We start from the raw sequence: 9,155 nt of genomic DNA on the forward strand, positions 1-9,155 counted from the left end.
GTTGGGTTACATATTTTGTTTTTGTTTTGAATGTGTATCAACTACTTTCCTCTTCCTCTTTTGCTACTATTCCTCCTATACTTTTAACAATTCATTTTTTTTTTCCTTTTAACACTTCAATTACTGCAACTACTTTTACAGCAATGTTATGCTTGCTTAATTCAGGAAGTGTGATTCAAAACAGAGAAAGAAGGAACTCAATATTCATTTCAAAGTAACTTAGAACAACACTATATTTCCTTCTTCAAACATATAGCAGCAATCTTTCTAATTTAATTCATTCTGCAAAGTTCATTTGGTTAGTATTACATGTAATATCTAAACATTCAAATTTTACAGTAAAGAGTAAATAGCCTGCATGACACTTGTTTACAGCAATGTTATGCTTGCTTAATTCAGGAAGTGTGATTCAAACTAGTATGTATATATATCAAACTCACTTTCCAAATTAGTTTGAAAAATTATGGAAGTAAGAACCACATAATATTCTTGTTAATGAGAACATTTTGGATCAATACATTTAGTAAAAACTCAAATGAAACTGTTTAAAATTATGAGGTACTTAAAACTTAAATAAAACTAATTTTAAATAATAAATATATAATTTTAAATAGTATTATATTAAGTTCTTTAAAAATATAAACTCAAATAAAAGTTTGATTTTAGAGTATAACTGCATAATAAAATTATTAGTACAAGTAAGTTTAGTTTTTTAAAGCATACATTTAAATAAGTTATAAGACAAAATATAAATTTAATTTCTTAATAATAAATTTAATGTTATAAATATAAATAAAATTTAATCATCAATATTTCTTTCATGGATATAAAGAAAGAAATATCTAAATGAAAATGACTAAGTATATCTAACCTTATCCATTCATCCAATGCACTTGTGAAAGAGCTCACAACACCAAACGCAATACTTGCTATTTGGAAGTGTTACAGTAAACCATCACTCCTAAAATAGATTATTACCATTCATTTCATCGTAATATTAACCCTGCATTTAATCTGGCTAATCAAAATTAATACATAAAAAACAAGAGTGAAAGAAAATTATGTTCAAGTTATTTAACTAGCTTGCTAGTTAGCTAAGTTGTTTTTATGGTTTTAGAAGTAAACATGCCCTCTTTCATCTCAAATGTGTAAATTATATCAAAATATATAAAATTTTTGCAAAGAAAGATTAAAGGATATATGATTCTTGCCAACCATGAACCATCTTTGTCTTTCTTGATACAAGAGCAATCCCAAAAGCCGCTGGTACATGCTGCATAATTATGCAGGTTTGCTTATGCTTTATAGTATGCTGTACAATTATGTTTGCATTGTTTTTCAATGTTTTATGTTTTTGGATGTAGCTCATATTGCTTTTGGAAAGTTGAAAGCTAGATGTAGTAAGAGGAGGTTCTTGTATTTTATTCATTCTTGCTGATAAAGAAAAATAAAAAAATAATAGATTTTAACATACTTTTTAATATATCTCTTAATTTAAACAAATCCCTTACTTAGTTAATAGTTTAATAATATCCACTCATTTATAAGTGCAATACAGCTGTTGCAGTTTGATGTTGGGAAGAATAAAAAAATATAGGTAGACTAACTATTGAAGAAGAAAACTGTTGATCAAATATCTTTTCATGAACCACTGAGTCATTGGAAAAAGCTAGCAGCAGTTGAATCCATTCATCTTTCTCCTACAATGGCCTTAGAACTTGTTGGTGGTGCTCTTCTCTCTGCTTTCCTTCAGGTTGCATTCAACAAGCTAGCTTCTCCCCAAATTCTCGATTTCTTTCATGTAAGAGAGCTTGATCAAAAGCTCCTCAACAAGTTGGAAACCAAGATGCACTCCATCAATTCTCTGGCTGATGATGCAGAGCGAAAGCAGTTCATGGATCCACATGTCAGAAACTAGCTGCTTAAGGTCAAAGATGTTGTCCTTGATGCTGAATCTGAATCACAAACCTCAGGCTGTACTTGCAAGGTACTCAATTTCTTCAAATCTTCTTCTATTAGTTCCCTTAACAAGGAAATTGAGTCTAAGATGGAACAAATCCTTGACGAATTAGAATTTCTCTCGAGCCAAAGGGGTGATCTAGGATTAAAAACAGCTACCGGTGTTGGATCTGGGTCGAGTAATGAACTACCACAGAAATCACAAACAACATCTTTGATTCTTGGAACTGATATTTATGGCAGAGATGATGATAAAGAATTGATCTTTAACTGGCTGACATCTGACTTCAACGATTCTAACCAGCCATCAATACTTTGTATTGTGGGAATGCGAGGGGTGGGTAAGACCACTCTTGCCCAACATGTATTCAATGACCCAAGGATGGATGAGGCTAAGTTTGATGTCAAAGTCTGGGTTTGTGTTTCAGAAGAATTTGATGTTTTCAAGGTATCAAAAGCAATTCTTGAGCATGTTACTACATCGACTGATAACAGTAGAGATACAGAGATGGTTCACAAAAGATTGAAACAAAATTTGACTGGAAAAAAGTTTCTTCTTATTTTGGATGATGTTTGGAACGAAAACCAATTTAAATGGGAAGAAGTGCAGAAGCCCCTTCTTTTCGGAGCCCAAGGGAGTAAGATTCTTGTGACTACACGTAGTAAGGAAGTTGCTTCTACCATGCGGTCAGAGGAACACTCCCTAAAGCAATTACAAAAAGATCATTGCTGGAAGTTGTTTGCTAAACATGCATTCCAAGATGATGATACTCAACCAAACCAAGAGTGCAAGGAGATTGGCATGAAGATTGTTAAAAAATGTAAAGGACTACCTCTCGCCTTAAAAACAATGGGAATTCTGTTATACAACAAATCATCTAGAATGGCAAACTATGTTCCAAAGTGAAATATGGGAGTTTTCAAAAGAGCGTTGTGATATTATTCCCGCTTTAGCATTGAGCTATTTTCACCTTCCTCCCCATCTCAAGGTATGCTTTGCTTACTGTGCCCTATTCCCCAAGGATTATGAGTTTAAAAAGGAGTGTTTAATTCAGTTGTGGATGACTGAAAATTTTCCACACTGTCGCCGTCAACTTAGTAGGACTCCAGAAGATGTTTGCCAACAATACTTCAATGATCTACTATCAAGGTCCTTCTTCCAACAATCAGATGGAAATAAAGAAGTATTTGTCATGCATGACCTTCTACATGATTTGGCAAAGTATGTCAGTGGGGGCCTATACTTTAGGTGCGAACTTGATCAAACTGAAAAGGTATAGAAAGTAACTCGTCATTTTTCAGTTGAACTTGAATATTTTGATGGGTTTGGAACTTTATGTAATACAGAAAGGTTACGTACATTTGTATCAAAACCTAAGAGTCGGCATGATTTTCGGTGGCGTTGGGGTATGAAAATGTCGATAGATGAATTGTTCTCCAAGTTTAAGTTCATACGTATTTTATCTGTGTCTCATTGTTTTGGCCTTCAAGAGTTACCTGACTGTATTGGCAATCTTGAGTATCTCCGTTCCTTAGACCTCTCCCGTACTACAATAAAAAGATTAAATGAAAAGATATGTTTATTCTCCCACTTGCAAATATTGAAGTTGAACTCCTAATACACATTTGGAGGAGTTACCCTCCGATTTTCATTTACTCACCAATTTGTGTCGCCTTGAACTTATAGAGACGAGAGTGAGAAAGATGCCACCGTATTTTGCAAAACTGAAGAATCTTAAAGTAGTAATGAGTTCCTTTAATGTTGACGATGGCATTCAACGACTAGGAGAGCTCAACCTTGAGGGAAGTCTATCAATTTGGAACCTAGAGAATATTTGGAATTCTCTGGATGTATTAGAAGCGGATTTGAAGAATAAAACACATCTTGTGGCGCTGACCTTAGAATGGGGTTGGAATCGAAACTCTATTGATTCAGAAAAAGAAGAGGACATAATAGAGAATCTGCAACCTTCCAAAAACTTAAAGGAGTTGTTAATCCTTAGGTATGGTGGGAAACTATTTCCAAATTGGTTACTAGAAAATTCATTGTGGAATATGGTGTCCTTAGTGTTGAAAGAATGTGAATCTTGCGAACATCTACCACCCCTTGGACTTTTGCCATTTCTAAAGGTCTTGAAGATTATAGAACTTAATGGGATAGTGATTATTGATGGTGATTTTCATGGGAACAACTCTTCTTCATTTAAATCCCTTGAAACATTGGAGTTCATATCTCTGAGTCGATGGGAAAAGTGGGAGTGCCAAGCGGTGACAAATGCTTTTCCACGTCTACGAGTTCTTTCCATAAGAAATTGTCTGAAGTTGAAAGGACAATTTCTCTCCTACAAATTGAACACTGCCAACAACTTGAGGCTTCCGCTCCTAGGGCTTTATATTTAGAGCTATGTAACTGTGGAAAGCTGCAGTTAGAGTGGGGTACAATGAAAAGCCTCATAATGGGAACACCATTGCTGGAAATTGTTAATGGGTCGTCAGAAACTCTTGAAAATTTTACTGGAATTGGTTGTGTCTCTCCACAAAGCTTTCCATTGGATTTGTTCCCAACACTCAGGACGCTTCATCTTAGAGGGTTTGGTAATCTGGAGAGGATTTCACAGAGTCTCGTCCATAATCATCTAGAAGAGCTAACACTCAAGTATTGTCTTAAATTTGAATCATTTTCTGGAAGCATGCACATGCTGCTTCCATCTCTGAGGAGGTTATGTATACAAGACTGCCCAAGACTAAAGTTGTTCCCTGAAGGAGGTTTCCCATCAAATCTCCAGACTTTGACAATACAAGGGTGTTTAATACTTGAGTTGTTCCCTGACAGAGGTTTCCCATCAAATCTCAAGGTTCTGAGAATCTTTAATTGCTCTAGACTTGTTGGCTCACTGAAAGGAGCTTTCACAGACAATTCTTCTTTGAAAATCTTGTGCATTGGGAAAATAGATGCAAAATGTTTTCCTGATGAAGGTTTTCTTCCACTCTCTCTTACTTCTCTATCCATCTTTGATTGTCCAAATCTAGAAAAACTTGACTACAAGGGTCTCCATCAACTCTCATCTCTTAAGGAGTTGAATCTCAGATATTGCCCCAATCTCCAAGGCTTACCAGAGGAGGGTCTTTCCAAGTCAATTTCAAAACTTGGTATTCATTGTTGTCCTTTGCTAAAATCGCGTTGCCAGAAAAGAGGTGAAGACTGGGAAAAGATTGCGCAAATTAAACAGCATATGTATAGTAATGATGATGTTGTTTTTGTTTAGAATGTGTATCAACACATTAAAAGGTATGCTATTCTTGCCATACCTTTTAACTTTCAACTTGCTGAAATCCTCGCCCTCAGCGCACAAATGCTTTCAACTTTTTATTGCTCAACTTTTTTATTGCAACTACTCCTAGATAGTTTTCTGTAAATCATGAAAACTAAAAACTTAATTCAGAAAAAAATAGTATATAATAAACTTAATTCACATAGGCTCATGACTCTTGAAACCTTACAAACCCAAATCTTTACCCTCTTATGTTCAGCATGCGAGATATGAATACATCATATCTTTTCTCCATCTTCGGAAGTTTTCCACATTTTATATTGACTGAAGCCAGATAGGAAATGAGAAAAGAAGAACGAAGTTGTGGATGCTTTGTCCATAGTTTTTATATATTAAAACATTAATAAATGTTCAAGCAACAACAAAAACTTGATATCAATGCATGCTCATTTGCCAATGTATCAATTCAAAGATATTCAACAAGATTTCCAAGGTGTCTACCTCAAAGAAAGCACAGCAGATTCTAATGAAAACATATGGTGATAGAGAAAGAAAAAAAGAGTAAGGTTAAGGTGCATACATTAAGAAGGCAATATGAACTGCTAAGCATGGTGAAGAAAGAATCCATTGTAGATTACATTAACATGCTTCAACAACCCATCAATCCTATGAGGGCCTGCAAGGAGCAGATTTCATATTAGCAAGTGGTAGACAATATATTGACGACTTTGCCATCATAATTTGATCATATAGATGTTGCAACTGAGGAGTCTGAGGAGTTAGATGCTGTGGAGATTGAAGAACTGAAATACTCCATTGAGGAATATTAGCTCAGAATCAATGAGAGAAGATCCACTCAAGAACTGGAACTTCTAGCACGATCAAATTACAAGGGAAAAGGCAAAGGATCCTGAAAAGGAAACAAATCAAGTTTTAACCAAAAACATCAAGATCACACATCTAGTGAAACTAGTGATTCTTTTAAAGGAAATAAAAATTATCAATCACAAAAGCAAGACAACAGCTCTAACAGTAGTAAGGAGTAGAAATTTTACAAGAGAAAAGTGAGATGTCATAACTGTCAAAAACTTGGTCATTATGCAAAAGAGTATTGGCAAGGAGAAGGTGCCAAGAACAAGCCCACAACCGAGCGAATTTGGCTGATGATGAAGAATCAGATTCTAAAGTTGTGATGCTCATGGCAACCACTAACATTAAATCCTCAAATGACACTTCATTTTACTTAGATCCTGGCTGTTCTACTCATATCACAAGAAAAGAGGAATGGTTCATTAGTTTGAATGATTTATCACAGAGAAGAGTTGGTCTTGTAGATTTAGCAGTCTCATCGCAAAAGGCATTGGCAGAGTTTTTTTTTAGAGACAGAGATGGCAAAGACAAACCTGTTGAGTTTAGGCCACCTGCTGCATAAAGTATTTGTCATGACAATGGAGGATAATAGCCTTAAGATGTTTGACAAAAATCACAAACTTCTCAACAGTAAATCTATCTCCGAACTTAACTTTTCAGATTGGAATGAATATCTCTGAACTTAACCTTTGTACTTGTTCTCCTTCCTTAAACTTCTCCGGAGCAACTGTTAATGCATAAATGTATGTGGGTTCAATGAAGTCATCTTCTACAATTTCTCTGAAATCTTAAGAATAAAAGAATATCTTCAGTTTAGCACTCCAAAAATCATAATTTTTTGGGGGAAGCCAAATACAGGAATAGGTGAAGAATGACTAACAGTAGTCTTGGGTTAAGATTTCTTATTTTTTTTTATGAATGAATAGTTAGAATATTTGGAGATAATAGGATATTATTATTAGATCAGCCAACTTAACTTTAGTAGCAGTTTTAGTATTTTAGAAAAATAGAAAAATGAGTTTTGATGTTGGTAAGTGAGAATGGATGGAGTTTAGAAGGAAAAGGAAAGATATATTTATGGTGGCGGGTAGCAATCTGTTTGGAGGAATGCAATATTGATTTCTATAACTTGACTATAGGAGAAATAATTTAAGTTGAATAACAGAGGATAGTGGAAATGAGATGAAAATTGATAGATAGAACACGAAAAATGTCCCTCTATTGATCCCTCAGAAAGAATGACACAAAAAATGAAACCACACAATTCAGGTAGTGAGAGATAAGGAATAGTTATTGAACTATCTCTAGTATGAAAATCCGCAGTGATTCAAGATATGGTCTCCAGGGAAAACGACACATCCACCCTCAAATTGCTTAGGACAATATTGTTTGGGTAAGCAGAACGTGCAACTTTGTAACATGTGTTAAAAAAAAAGTAATTGACTGAAGACTGTCTCCAGAAAAGTGCTGTTATAGGCTGTCAGCATTTTCAAGGTTGGTGGAAGCTTTGATAGAGACACGAGTTTCCTGCAATCATCTAACTTCAATAGTGTCATCATTGAAAGCTTTTTTATGCTTTCAGGCAAATTCTCCACAAGTAGTTCCACTTAAGTCTAAAGTTTCTAAACAGAACAAGTGGCCAATGATGGTTTTCAATCTCTGTACAGCCACAAGTGGCCAATTGTAAGCTTAGGGAGAGATGATATGGAAGAGTGGAGCTTACATATCTAAAGCTATGCATTCAACAACTTGAGTTCCCTTTGGTTCTCTAAAATGAAACTCTCTAACGAAAAAGAAACAATTATGAATCTACCAGTTATACCAATCTCACCCCTAGAGTTCCTACTGGTGCTCTTAAATGCTTATGTAACAGTATAGCACCCATGTTGATCACCTTTCCATCTCCATCAGTCACTCTCATTTTGTAAAACTTTGCTTTTATCTAATTTTTGCATAAAATTATTCAGCACTCCAATCTGTCCTCCATTCTAATCTCCATACCCACCTATCATTCATCCAAACCCACAGTCTTTCTCTTTAATAAAGGAAAGGAAAAAAATAAAGATTTAATTTATATTTGAAGGCTAACTGATATGGAAAGGAAACTATTGTACTTGGTTGAATGAAGGTCTTCTTTTGTGCTAATCAAATAGTTGTTTGTTTCTTTAGCAGTGAATATGTAGATTCCCATTTTGAAAGGCAATTTGCTACATTCTAATCTTGTTGAACACTATACAAAATATCATTATTCTATGAAATTGGACTTCAAGGATTACCTTTTCTCTAGTATTTGGATAGTCTTTCAAAATCATAGAGGTTTAGTTACCATATAGTCAGCAAAAAAGTGGTAATCAGATCAAAATTCTCGTGTTTGTAGCCTCCCATCCAAGCTGATTGTTGCAGTAGTTGATATTTTCTAGTAATTGATTACTCAAATTTTTTTGAATCTTAATTATCCTGTGTTGTTCAAATTGAGAGACAACAGCATTCGTAACCTTACCTAATTGCCTCGAGAACAGAGAAAGAGGGTACTGAAAATTCATTTCAAAGTAAGTTAGAAGAACAGTAGATTTCCTTCAAACATATTGTAGCAATCTTTCTAATTCATTCCCCAAAGTTCATTTGGTAAGTAGCATTGAAATATTGTTAATGTGATGAAGTATATAGTATAACGTCTGTTGTTCAATATTACTCTATGATATTAAAATTAAAGAGACTACTTCAGAAGGGCCGCATAAAAAAACCAGAAGCACATCCAACAATAAAAAGCTACCAAAGCAAAACATACTCTACTAACACAACACAAACCCCCAGCCCGCAAAAAGGGTCACTACATACCCAAAAAGAGCATAAAAACCTACTGCTCCCTGTTTGAACACCAGGACTCAAAGACTGCTCATGGAACTAAAAGTAATGTCAGGAGACTATTAGTATGGATACCTAACATATTTAATTTTCAGAGAAATACCTGAATCATCAATAATCCATACAACATGACCCTTCGCATCACTAATCATTTAAATATTATGATTATGAAAGGGTGGAATATTAAGA

At 34.6% G+C, this 9,155-nt stretch overlaps 1 pseudogene; it reads left to right on the plus strand.

The window, feature by feature from the left end:
• The first annotated feature begins 1,591 nt into the window (after nucleotides 1-1,591).
• LOC137824696 (putative disease resistance RPP13-like protein 1) lies at nucleotides 1,592-5,420 on the plus strand (annotated as a pseudogene).
• The last annotated feature ends 3,735 nt before the right edge of the window (nucleotides 5,421-9,155 follow it).

This window comes from Phaseolus vulgaris, chromosome 11 (genome assembly GCF_000499845.2).
Source record: "Phaseolus vulgaris cultivar G19833 chromosome 11, P. vulgaris v2.0, whole genome shotgun sequence".
NCBI classification, from domain to species: domain Eukaryota; kingdom Viridiplantae; phylum Streptophyta; class Magnoliopsida; order Fabales; family Fabaceae; genus Phaseolus; species Phaseolus vulgaris.